The sequence below is a fragment of the Xiphophorus hellerii genome, chromosome 14 (assembly GCF_003331165.1).
Source record: "Xiphophorus hellerii strain 12219 chromosome 14, Xiphophorus_hellerii-4.1, whole genome shotgun sequence".
NCBI lineage: Eukaryota > Metazoa > Chordata > Actinopteri > Cyprinodontiformes > Poeciliidae > Xiphophorus > Xiphophorus hellerii.
The window spans coordinates 4,992,511-5,006,721 of NC_045685.1; the positions used below are offsets into that span (position 1 = coordinate 4,992,511).

Here is a 14,211-nt window from a genome sequence, read left to right on the forward strand (position 1 = left end):
ACATCATTGTTAAGGATGGGAATTGATAAGGATTTATCAACACCGACTCGGTTATTGAGCTCACTTGTCGATTTGATTCCTTATCGATTCTCACTGGGTTAGAAAACAAACTCTATTTCAAAATATGCACCATGTTGCTGATTCAAACAAAATTAAAACTGGCTTTAAAAAAATGTCTGTCAAATTAACATTTTAACATGAAGCACAACTTTCTGCACATTAACAGTTTTTGTTTCCGACAAATCTGCATTTAAACTGAAAATAGGGTGGACTGGTGATTTTCCTGCTTGTGCCCAGCCTCTCTCCCAATGACTGCGTAGATAACCAGGTATAGCTCAAAAACCAAGTCAAAACGGGACATTTCCAAGTTCATTGCACAAGGGTTCATTTCAGTTTGAACCTGTGAGACTGCAAGCCTACATTCAGATTCAACAAGTGCAATGCTGACATCTAGTGTTAGGAAGCAGAAGTTACTGAATGAAATTAATTGGTTTCTTTTTGTTAGAAACCAATCTACAAAAGGCAACTTTGTATTTGTGTAGCATCATAGGTTATTTATAAGGATACTGCTTAGATCCAAATATAATTTTCATAAAGAAATAGTACTTATTAATACATACTCACTTTCAGTTATATATTCTTTATTTTAATTGGAGTTTTATTATAAGGGGTCATAGTTTTATTTTTATTGGCCGTAAAATAACCCAGAATGTATACAGATTTTGGAAACCTGAATAATAATAAATTACTGTTTACAGGTAATGGGTACTGGGTTTTCAAAATATTAATGTTATATTGTGTGATGTAGAAAAAAACCCCAACTAAACACACCAAACCAAAAGGAATGAAGAAATCCAGGCCCCAGCGAGGATCGAACTCGCGACCCCTGGTTTACAAGACCAGTGCTCTAACCACTGAGCTATGGAGCCGATCCGCTGCGTGCTGCCGCTGGCTACCGGTTAAACGGTGAACCACGGACGGCGCGTTTTACTTTCAGTGGCTCTGAAGTCCAATCCTCTGTTTCATCAGTGGAGCTGCTTGTTTCCTTTGCTTCTGTTATACATCCTGGATGCAAAAACCATCTACCAAGAACGAAAGTAATTATTGGTAAATCCTTCTGCAACAGCGCCCCCTGCTGCTCAATCGTCAGCAAAAGTAACCGCTGGACCTGACGGTGTGATGAAGCTACTTCATCATCTTCAGTTAATTATGTTTAGATAAACATTTTGTTGTGATTATTAGAGAATTGGTTTCAGCTGAAAATTAAAAAGTGGAAACAATAAAATTATACTGAAGATTTTAAAGGAAACAAGAAAAGGTAAAAATATTTTCACATACCTAATGAATCTATAATATATGAAAATGTAAACCATGAAACTCCAGCGTGTGTATAACGGAAGTCATAACCTTCAGTTTATATTCTTCTAACCCATCTCTTATTCTTAGTTTGTTTTATATTTCCAGGGTTGTATAGCTTCTAGATGACAATTAGGTTTGTGCAGAATTAACTTGTAAAAAAATATGTAGAAAATTTGCATGTCCTGCAAAGGTTGTGAATGCTGCAAGAGGAAAGTTTTTGCTGAGATTTCCTGAAGCATTTGAAGTCAACTGTAAAAAAAGTTGCAAGAATGTGATTGTCGTGGAAAAAACTATTTCCAAGCAAAACTATTTTAAAAGGATAAACTGTCTAAATGCTTGGCAAACACCGTAATTTTCCTGACAGGTAGAGCTTTTCTCAACAGCTTTATTTCTGAAAAGTTACTCCAGAGATTTGCCACCTGCTTCAAGAGGAATTTGGTGGATATTTCCTCAGGCTTCAGCATGTCGAGCTTGAAGTAGTTAGCTTTCAAAGAGAACTAAGTTTAGCTCAGTTTTGCAGAGCTGTTGAGATTTTCAGTGCATTTCAGTTGAGCAAAAACTGAAAGCAAAAGCTGAATATTGTAATTAGTGTAAAGTATTAATATCATAAGTCATAGCTGTGATGTCCTTAATGAACTGAATAATTTGAAAAGTGCATGGGTGCCAAAAAAATGTTGGATATAAAATGAGATAACAGAGAAAGTGTCTAAGCATCAGCACTGATAGGCGGATGGATGATCCAACAGAACCACCGGAAAACTGTTTACCTGACCTCATCCAGTAGAAACAATACCACCACATCTCTAATCCGTTCTTTCAATTTCAGGTTTTAGAACCTAAAACAATTCAATTAAATTAGTTTCACAAATTCAATAAGATTCTGTGTTTACAGCTGAGCAAAGTAAAAAACATACATTTATTTTAATTGAATGAAGTGTGCTGAAAACACACCAAACTGTGACTTTAAAACCAGAATATTTGTGGAACAGTGGTATTTGTGAACTGCTGCTCTCCTTTGAGATCTTCCTGTAGAGCAACGGCGCCCTGCAACAGGCAACCAGCCGATATTCTGCTGCAGGTGTTGGGAACCAGGGTTTTTGGTTTTTGGCTCTTTGGGGGGATTTTTGTTGCCTGCTGCTTCCCTCTTCATCCACTAGATGTTGCCCAGAGGCTGCACTACCTTCAGCGCGTGCCTGCTGACTGAATCAGTGCACCTGTGATTAATCACCTCATCATCTAGGAGTGTATGAGGAACGGACTGCCAGCACTTTGGTGCCTGAGTGTTTGCCAGTTAAGGTGCTCTGCGCCCCTCTGAGTCAGTTCCTCTGAGAATATCTCTAGTAATATTTCCTTGTTGCTTCTCTCTCAGGTGTTTCCTTGTGGCGCCTTGGATTTACCCACAGTGCGACTCGAGTTCCTAGCTTTCTGGTTTCCCCTCGTGACGTCTTGGATTATTACTCACTGGTTGCCAGAGTCCCTCTCCGCCTCTGTTGAAGAATCGTTGACGGTTCCCGTTTGCATGACTCGCTCCTCTCCTCTCAAAGAACTTACCTGTCCGCCCTCCACTGCAGCCTCTACCATCTACCTCCAAGTACTCTCCATCTGGATCTCACACTGGAACCTGGATCGTCTCAAGGACCCCTGCAAAGAGACCACAGTAATTCCCTCCTGGTGGAAACTCATCGTTTCATCAAGTAAGATCATTCCATTTTCCTCTGAAGTCCCATTTGTCTGATTCACCTCAAACTCACCATCACTGTCTACGTAGTGCAGATGACCCTGGCTTCCATCCTCTGGACAAGAACCACCCAATCTCATATTCCATCATTGTTAAAATGAACTTTATCTGATGTCCTGTTCTCCTGACTGTTCTGTATGTGGGTAAAAGACATGAACCCAACATGACAGCAGGACGTCTTAAAAAGGTTTCAAAACCTGAACATTTGAATTAAAATCAATTATTTATACAACCCCCACTCAGCTAAATTTATCTAAACATATCTACAACATGATCCAATAAAATGAACAGTGAAGCAGACTTTCATTTCAATATTAGTGGTGATTGACCAAAGCAGAAATGTTATTCTAAGATCTGAAACATTAAATATTAGAAGATGATCTCAACATGGTCAATGCAGTTGCTTGTTTTTCCTCTTTAGTTGCTTTTAAAACATTGAAACAAGAACTGCTAATCACAGACATCCCAGATATGAACCATCACGTTTGTACCATTAGTGGATTTAAGGTGGACCATTAGTGGATTTAAGGTGGATCTCAGCATAGGGCATTTATGAGTTGAATGTCTTGAACTGAATGTTTCACCCTACCTCAGTTACTGTGCAGATGTATGGGCCAATAATTATGCAAATTCATTACAACCACTAAACTGCAAAAAAGGACAATAAGAATTAAAAAGGTTGGTACCTGGATCACACAAATCCATCATTTATACATTGTAGATACTAAAACTTACTGATTTGGTGAATTTACAGCATGTGCCTTATTTAAAACACACAAAATGAGCAGTTACCAGAAAACATTGAAAAATTGTTTTCAAAAGAAGGATTTTAAAATCGGAGGAAAATACAAATTCAAAGTTTGTAAGATCAGAACCACAAGAAGTTTTAACGTTTCAGTCTGTGGTGTGAAACTATGAAACGGTTTTGACTGGAATTAAAAAATGTCCAAACATTAAACAATTCTGGTTTACACTAAATATGAGAAACTGTCTTGATGCATTATGTTACATCATTGTTCGCATCAACATTAATGTTTCATAGTTGATACTATTAGAGCTATTAACATATCACTGGATGTATTGCATTATCAGGAAGTAGAATGAAGCTATACTTTCATAATATAAACCAGATGAGATCATTTTGAGCGACTTTTAATAAGTTTATACTTCAACCCACTGCTTTGAATGTTTATTGGTATTGCATTATTGTAATTTTATTGTAACTTGGCACGTTCAATAAAGTAAAAGAGAAAAAAGAACTGAATCCACATATTCTATCTAAAACCTCAAGATGACTTGATATGAATTTATTCTGCTGAACAAGCTGCAATTTGACGATTCAAAGCATTTCGTCATGACTTGAGAAGAATTTCTTCCCTCTGATGAGCCTTGGAGGATCTGTTGAGTTTCAGGGTTTCCTGATTTTAGCACTTAGTTTGGTTACTTTGAAGTATTTCTCCATTTCTGCTGCCAACTTCTAGGCTTCTGCAGAGGGTTTTGAGTTCCCACAGATCACTCCAGCGTCTTCATAGTGGGCACAGTTATGGTTTCCCACTCCAGCATGTGTGCAGTTCAACAGGCTGAACTCTGTTCCATTGCAATGAACATCATCCAGGAGAATCCGCAGTCCCTTTCCTTCTCCAAATTCAGCATTCCTCGCTGCTTTTAGGGCATACTTGAATCCCAGCTGTCTGCAGACCACCTGGGCATTCTTCATGGACCACAAGTCATCACAGACGGTACCCCACTCCCCGTGAACGTAGATCTCCACCCGTCCACGGTCTCCATGCAAGAATTCATCCCTGACCAGTCTCACCACTCCGTTGTGAAGCTCAGACATACTTCTGGACCTGCCTTTCCCCTTCCGACCGCGGCCTTTCTTCTTTGGACTTTGGGGTGATCTGGTGGTTCTGATCGGAGCAGGGGTGGTCTGGACTTGTCCTCTTTCACTGAGACGATCCAGGAGGTCCAGAAGCCAGTCGTAGGTCCTTGTGGGTTCGGCTTCAGACGTGTTTTCGGCTGGCAATTCAACCCCAATCAAAGCTGATGACAAACATAGTACATGCTAGAAAAACATATTAAAGGCAGAATGAAAAAGCTTGGTTCTATTAGTGTTGAAGGTGGACTTACCTTCCTGCGGAACAAACTGGATGAGTTTACTTCTGACTCTGACAGGAAGAGGTTCGTAGTGGCAACGTCTTGGTGGAGCGCGTCTGAAAAGCAACAGAAACTAAATACTTTATACCTGTTAAGGATTCTGTCTTTTCCTCTCTTTTAGCCTCGTCTATCTACTTACACACACACGCGCTGCAGCTTACATAACCATGTTTATGAGTGTCTGTCGGCGGTCATATGTAAACAGACTGAAACTGATTACACTTCCCTTTTGGGAGGGGACAGATTGTAGAGAAGAATAAAAAGCTAAACTCTAATCTTTGCCTCACTTGGTTCCGTCCATCAGCTGAGCTCAGTGGGCCGGCGCTGGACGGTGAATGTAACTCTGGTTCTGACCCATTTGGATGACATGTACGGCTTGTAACATTTGATCATTTTTCGACATTAAAGCCTGTTTTTATAAGCAAATCTCATTATTTCTCAAAGTAATTTACAGTGAGGGGTTCTGGTCCTGAACCGGTTAACGGACCTGGTGGAGCACAGAGACAGAATGAATGAACTCCAAAATAATAAAGATGATATTTTTGCTCTTTGATGTTCAGTGATTCCCACAGATATCATTCAGAGCAAACAAAATCCAGCAGAGGAATTTTCTTCTTCTGGTACATTTTATTAGTGTATTTATGTAGAATTTTGATAATTGCCAAATATCTAAAACATTTATTGACTAATCTAATTTTCCACTCCTGTGCCTTTCATAAATTATGCAAAGTTTAAAATACAAAACAGAGAGAAACCATAACACTGATTAAAACCCAGACAGTACATAACTACTCAATGTTCTTCAAATGTTCACAAATCTCACCAATAAAGTTCCAAAATACCAGCAGCGTGTAAAACGCCTCACCATGCCTTTAATTGAATTGAATTCAAAAATACTTCATTGATCCCAACAAGAAATGAAATGTTGTAGGTCACTAATTTTTCTAATGAATGAATGAATGAAGGGATCTTTCCCACAGAAATGTTTTGTAGGAAAGATCTCTGTAGCAGTCTGCGCTTACAGCGAATCTGAACAAGCCTCTGACTGAAGACATTGTGCCGCTAAAGAGCGGTCTGATGAAGACGACGGTCCAGATGGGCCGCCATTTTCTTGATTTGCATCGTCGTCTTCAGAGGTTCCACAATCAGAACCAGAACCAAAACCCTAACAGAACCTTGTTCATCTGGAGCTTCTTCCTGTGGACTGAGGTTTAGATTTCCAGGATTATAAACAACAGATGGAAAAATCATCTGTACCCAAAGCAATCAGGTCTTGAAGTGTCCAAGCTTTTTAAAATCAGTCAACATTGTCATGTTCTGTGTTTTCTGTGTATTTTAGAGTTTTCTGTGTCCCCGAGTCTTCGTGTTGTCCTGTCCTCCCCTTGATTGTTCCCAGGTGTGTCTCGTTCTGTGATTACCCGCTGTGTATTTAACTCCACCTGTGTTCCTTGTTCCTCGTCGGGTCCTTGTCAATGCGTCTAATCTCGTCTAATGTGCGTGCTGCCTGTTGTTTGGACTGTGTTTTCTTCATTAAAATCATTATTCATCTTACCTGGGTCCGCTGCGTCTGCCTCACCACCCCTCACCGCACCGATTCATGACAAACATAAGTGTATGCATTTCCTGTTTGTAACACTTGTCAAGAAAACTGGCATAAGGGTATGAGATCTTTCCAGGCACACGCAGAAAAAGATGCATAATGGCTTGGAAGAAATAAAGTAATCCTGTAGTTTGATTAAAAGTTAATTAAGTTGAATAAGTCTGAATAACATGAATATAAGTAATCACTCAATAACTTTCTGCAAAGCTTCTCTGATTAATGATCTGTAATGATTTAAATATGTAATGATTATGTTAATGATTAACAACAGGGAAAAGATGTGATTTATTGTTAATGAATATGAAGTTATAATCATCTGAAATCAATTTAACAAGAGGTTGAATGTGTTTACTGAGTTTTAATAGATAAAGTGAGTTATAGAATATAGAAGAGACGAATGTGCAGTACAGCCCTGAAAACAGGAAATGTCGCAAGCAGTTCTGAACAGATGGCCAAGAAGCACAGGAAGAAAGGGGAAGTACGGGAACTTCCACTGTGGTCGGCAAGCAGGTTAAGAAATGTGGGGACTTTTTCATGAGACACAGCGGCCGTGAAGAAAGTCACGTAGGCCAAACCTCCCCATACACACACATGGCGAGGAGAGGCATAAAAAGGGGCTGAAAAGAGGAACCAGCTGTTCCCAGTCCGGCGGCGCAGAAGGAGAAACAACTCACAGAGGAGCAGATTAAGCTACGGACCACACTTCAGAACCACGGGGAAGCTCGGACTTCACACCGCTAAGAAAGGACTGGGTCCCATCGCCCCATCTCTGGTTCGTTATTCGACCGCTGGTCTCGTCTCAACCCAGCCTTTTCAAACTCTGCAACAAGACTTGGAGGAAGGACAAAGGTCCCTCAGGGATAAAGAACTGGGTTTTGCAAAAGGATTCAGACCCTTTCTGCTTTGCTACCTTTCTGAGGAGGGTTTTTCCACACCAGGCAAGGACCTCAACCAAGGACGCAAGAAATTCCTGTTGCCAAAAGATCCACCATCGCCTGGGTATGAGTTGAATCTGCTCATTGAAATTCTATTTCAGAACTTGCGACTTAACTCTTAGGGAAAGGAGACAGAGTAGTATGATTGTACATGTAAATTTTATTACACTGTTTTTGAATTATATACGATTGATTATTGATTTGTATGTCGCATATCCCTGCTTAAGCTTGCTTAATAAATTTATACTACAAAATTCTAATGAGGTTGGTGGACATTGGAATTAATAGAGTCATTTAATCTTTGTCCAGTTCTTTTAATCAAGGTAAAACTAATGTACATGATTCCAGTAAATAGGAGGCTTCATAATTTCCTTTGGTGAGAGTAAATAATGACCCTGGGACTTACATCTAAGTCACTAAACATAATCTAGCCGGTTCCAAGTGCAAGTTATGATTTAGAAAGTGGGCTACCGTTAACAGAAGTGGTTATTGGAATTATGCAGCTGCGAGGGCTACTCAGCTGATTGTTTCTTAACTGTAAAGGGTCATAACTTCTGGATTGGAGGTAGTTAGAGCTAGACGAGTCACTTTCGCTACCAGTTTAAATAGATTATCTCTTATAGAGTACTCTTAGGGTAATACCCAGGACTCAGAGATTTTCCGGACCTGTTAGACGGAGAACTGGTCAGTAGGCAGCCCTGGGGAGTAGTGAGGAGTGGGCGGGGCTGACTATTGCAGGATAACCTACATCTAATCTTATGTCTAATATCTAATTTTATGTTGTGTTGCATGTTTTTACTGCAAAACGAGAAAACCCGAGATCATCCCACTTCCCCATGCTGGAGGTTTCAGTTTAAAAGTAACAACACATGAAGTTACCTATAAAGTTAATCACACAAGTGACATCTAGACCCAACAGTAGACTTAAACTTCCATAAAATCTATCTGGCTGTGTGTGCTGTTTCTGTCTCCTGCAAACTTTGCTTTAATTCTAGTTTTCTTTTTTCTATCTAATCATAAGAAATCATAGTCAGACATTGAGAGTCATGAAACAGGAAGTAGGTTTCCTGGAAAGAAGAGGAAGTAAGTTTCCAGCCTGCAGATTTATAAAAATAGCTGAGACCATTCCTTATTTCAAAGCATAAAAGTTTGAAAGAATGAAATCTAAACATTTTGAGTAATTGAATAAGACCCAAAGTAAAATACTTACATTTATATTGGTTTACTTATAAGAATACTTAACCCTACACTTGGGACTCGCCCGAGTCACTAAAACCAACCTGGCTCAGTAAACAGAGCAAGTTGACCGTTAACAGGTGTGAAACTAGTTGGCTGCAGGCTGCTGAGTCTGGCTAATCCACAGGGGGAAGAAGGGTGGAGCATCTGGACGGAGGCCGTCAGGAACCAGGCGAATCTTTCTGAACAGGCCAGCTTAAACTGAGTTTACTTCAGTTCTGGACCAGGTTAAACCCCTGCAGATTTAGGAAACTCAATTCACCCTTTAGACGGAGAGCTGGTGGCACATCTCCCCTCTCAGAAAGAGAAGGGGGGAGGAAGGCGGTGCAACAACAACAACAGTCAGGCATCCTTTGGGGATGACATAGAAACCAAGCTGATTTTCTGATGACTGTTTCATTTCATCCCAACCTGAAGACCAGCAGAAAGCCTGCAGGGCCAAAGTCCTGCAACTTTTAGATGCATCTGTAACCCTAACCCTGATTGCACTGAGGAGGAGATTCAGCTGTTTGACTGAAGGGTGTCGGACCAAGGAGACAGCTGAGAGTCGCAGGACGCCGGAGGACAAGGATTGTCCAGCCTGCTACTGACAGAACTTCAGAAGAACCTGGTGAGGACTTTAAGGACAAGGACAGAACTGTTCTGGTTCAGCAGCCTCAGTGCTTCCTCTTCTCTAACGAGTCTCCTCCCTCGGTTCCCTGCTGAGATTCTCCCCAGCTGTTCTGCATCCCTCTGATTAGCCTCACCTACTCTCCATATCACTCATAACATCTCAGTTCTGAAGCTCCTCATTGAAACGATTCATTGCTGAACATAAAATCTACAAGTTTTTTGTTCCTGTTCTTGTGGATTTTGTGTAAGTTTTTTCCTTTATTATATTTATATTCTGCTCACCATTGGTCTCCACTTTAACAAGGACAATATCTCACACGATCCTTTTCAGGAAACTAAACGATTCCAGGCAGAGAAAGTGTTTCAAGAACGCCACATGGTGACAGAACAGACTTTCCATCCCACTCTGGACGTGACACGAGTCACTGAACCAGGTTTTTGTACAAACACCAATGAGGAGCCTCATCATTTTAAAATGGAAAATTTACTTTGGCAGTATCTGAAAATGTAATGACCATTTTATAGTTAATCTATTCACTTTTTAAGAATGTAACTGTGTAAACTAAGAAGCACATTTTCTCCTCAGTAATGATTTAAACCTGAAGACCAACTGGGAAATTATGAAAGTCTCAGAAGAACATTGGCTTGACATTGGATCCTGATTTCAAATTTGTCAAGCATACCTACATGCTAAGCTAAGGTGTAAAAGCTAACTTGCATAATTCTCTTGTATTCAATAGATATTAATAAGCTGAATGAAACCAGAGAGGAGGCCATATTGATAACAGGACTACCATGTCTGAGCTGAGTTTGACTGAGCTGACATCTGAAACATTGAACTCAATTGTAGTTTCACTGAAACACAGAAACCGCTTGGAACCGTAACTTCCAGCTGAAATAACAGATTTCCCCCCAAAGGTCAAAAATGAATCAAAGGATGTTTGTCTCTGATTAATCCCTTTCCAAGAATTACATTTCCATGAAGGAAAGTTATTCTGCGGACGCTGCAGGAAGATTATATTCTCCTAATGACGAGAGAAAAACGTGACTCACCTTGACGGATCTACTACTTTATAAATGACTCCCGAAGGAGCCGTGGCGCTCGGTGTTCCTGTGGACATGAAGTACAGCTCGCCTGCAGGACCCATAAAAAGCCAGTAAATCACTAAAAACTGTGAAAAGCAGCCTGTGGCTAAGGTTGAGTTTAATCTGTTACCAGATTCATCCTCAGCAAAGGAGATGATGTACGGATAGTAGTTGTTGATGAGTCCAGGAAAGGCACATGTCAGGCCCATTCCCATGCAGATTTCATTATACTTTCCACTCTCCAGAGTTCGTATTCTCCTTTAGGCTCATCAGACGCCTAAATCAAGCAAAAATCTCACAGTGAATATTAGACTGATTCCCTGCTGCATCTCAAACCTCTGCAGAAGATTTTAGATGATACAAAAAGGTTAGAATAAGGCTGGTCTACGTCCCTGATTCCTTTCTGATGTTAACTTTATATATTCAGGTGATACGAGCGCCAAAGCAAACTTTTATCTCCATGTTTTCACAGCTCATTGTGATGTTTGCCTGGTAAACTCACCCACTCATGAAGTCTCCAAATATGTACATTGCCGTTCAGGTTGGGGTGTTCACAGCCTCGGTACACGTATCCTCCTGTCACCGACTTGCCCTTCTTATGAGGGTAGGCGTAAATGGGCAGCACGTCATCTGTGAAGAAACCTCATCATGACCAGACTGAACAGCAACAGATTAAAAGCTGTGGACCCTCAGGTCCTCTGGCACTGGACTGTCAACAGTTCCCAGAGTCTCAACTCACACTGATGGTGAGGCTTGTTTCCAATATTAAAGCCCCGGTTTGTGGAACGGTCTGCCAGAGAACCTGAGGCCGCAGAAAATGTTGTTGTCTAATTGATTAGTTGATTGACTTGATCATAATCATAATTCCACACATCGCTGCAAATGTTTTTCTCTCTGTTGTTGAATGGAGAGTCAGTGTGACTCAATTTGCAGCTGCATTAAAGCTGCATTAGAGAATTAAACATTTTCATAGCTTATCTAATCCTTCCTGCCAACAGTGCAGATATATCTGAAAGCAGGGTAATGTAGCATTCTTACTTAGTGAGCTGTTGGTGCACAGCTTCTTATCATAGCAGGAGAATCCCTCTTTCGCTCTCCAGCCATAGTTACGACCTTCCTCGATGATGTCAACTTCTTCATACTTGTTCTGGCCGACATCCCCGCAGAAGATCCGACTCTTTCCCCTCTTTGGTTTGTGGATGCCCCCGTCACCGAGCACCTCCACATGTTACGGACACCGTAAGCGTAGACCTCTGGGCGTGCGACAGGCTCGTGGATGAATGGGTTGTCTGTGGGGATTCTGTACAGCGGACCTTTCTCGTTGTTGTCCACATCAATTCGAAGAAACTTTTACCCAATAGGGCAGACTGGCACATCCCCAGAGTTACACTTTATGAAGTTTAGCTTTAACCATGGCCTCATTGCACCATTGTGTACTTACTTGTTCGGGCATTCCCATGCTTTCCAAATGGATCTCCTGCCATTCCACCATCTCCTGTGAAAATGTACAGGTAGCCATCATCCCCGAAGAGCAGCATCCCTCCATTATGATTGGACGCTGGCTCATCGATCTCCAGAATTACCCTTTAGAGAAACGGTTCAATAAAAAATAAGTCTTATTCTGTAAACATTAAAATTCAGATGCTTTCCACTCTGTAGTGCAGGCCAGTCCATACCTACCGCTCTGACGTGTGGTCCACCAGATTCATGTCATTGGTTGACACCTTGAACTCACTTATCCTTATTCTCTCATCAAAGCCAACCTCCACTGAGTAGTACACATACAGTTTGCCATTGTATTTGTATTTGGGATGAAACGTGATTCCAAGGAAGCCCCTCTCATCTCCCTCCCATGATGATGTCAGCACCGCCTTGGTGATGTTCAGAAATGGCTTCTCCAGCTTGGATCGGTCAGGGAGGTAAGTCCACACTATCCCCACCTGCTCTGCAACAAAGAACCGATGCGTACCGTCATTGGCGTGAACCATAGCCAGTGGGTTCCTCAAGCCATTTGCCACCTCTTCCAGACATAGTTGCAGACAACCATCAGAATCTTTCTGAACCCGGCCCAGGTTCTGGTTCAGCTTACGATTGCTGAGTAGGTGAGGATAACAATAATCAGCATCATCCAGCTCTAGAAGCTTGCAGAAACGATTCTGATCGTCTTTGGCCTGATTTAAAGGTGTGTGTAATCTGATATGAAAGGGATGATTGGGCGGCACTGGTTCCAGAACTGGGAGCAGTAGTCGGGGCAGAGGCCTGGGATGGTCCGGAGCGGGGTGCTGGGATCCTCAGCATCAAACAGGTGAGCTGCAAACGGTGAACACTCCTGAGATCAAAAGATGGAGAAAACTGATTAAATGAGGGACGATCAACCCCTTAACCCTCGACCCCTAAATCCCCCAAAACGGCTGAAAAGGCAAACCCAAATGAAATCAGCTGCTGTTCTTGAACAATATGGAGTTCATGCAAAAGCTTGGTCTCTTTATGAAGACGACAAGCTACATTTTCTATTTTTGCTGTCAAAAATACTTTAACTGTAAGTAGTTTGTAGCTATTACGTTTGTAACACAAAAGAAATTGAAACATTTTGCTTCACCCAGATTTTTCATTTTTATTTCTTGTAAATGCGCATTGAGTGTTGAATGTATGCACTGGAAAATATAATAAATGTCTAGAATAAAGTATTCTGCTCATGGATTTCAAGACTGATCAAAATAGCACAAAAAGAAATGCCATTTTGGACATGTTTATTTCTGAGGATGTACAGTGTTGTCCAAGTGGCCATTTGGACCACACCTTCTATGGAAATTACTTATAATTATATAAATAAAATAGCATATCTGGGGGGGCAGGGGGGTTAGCATCCAGTCAGACCTCCTCCCCCTTCTTGCAATACGCTGTCCGTCCATCCGTCCGCTCCCCCCCCTTCTAACGATACGCTAACCCGTATCGTTAGAATACGATACGAAGGTGGGGGTCTGGAAATATTCCAGAAAGAATACAGGCATGTCAAAATGAGCTCAAGTCGCTCTCTGGATATTATTGGCTCGGGAAAAGCCATTTCATAACATTATTGATGGAATGTGGTGTCAATCAAAAGGGGGCGCTCTAGGCTGCCCAATAAAAGCATCATAATGGCCACTGGCAGAGTTGAAACCCTTAAATCTCAGTCCCGGAAAATACGATGGAAAAATTGCACGTGGGCGTTTCGGTGCCGGTTAAAGGGTTTTAATAAAGCTAAAATATTTATAACAATGTCAGTCATGAGCCGATTGGTCTGAATGTTCCTAACAGAACCCTTTAGTACCAGACTCCAGTATTACTGCTGCTTCCTAGAGGTTCTAGAGTAGAATGGTGGAGAGGTTCTGCAGGGAACCTTTAATTTAATCATCAAATGCTTTTGAAAACATTCAAAATATCTCTGAATTATTTACAAACAATTCAATCACACAAATATTTCCATTGATCCGAGTTATTAAACAGTG

General features: G+C 41.1%; 1 non-coding gene and 1 pseudogene across 1 annotated transcript; both read right to left on the reverse strand.

Annotated features, from left to right (window-relative positions):
- Window positions 1–856: 856 nt before the first annotated feature.
- Window positions 857–929, reverse strand: trnat-ugu (transfer RNA threonine (anticodon UGU)). Its single transcript has one exon. It is a non-coding gene; the product is annotated as a tRNA-Thr (tRNA).
- Window positions 930–3,411: 2,482 nt separating this feature from the next.
- The window catches only part of LOC116733071 (HHIP-like protein 1), a 17,362-nt pseudogene continuing 6,562 nt past the window's right edge, over window positions 3,412–14,211 (reverse strand).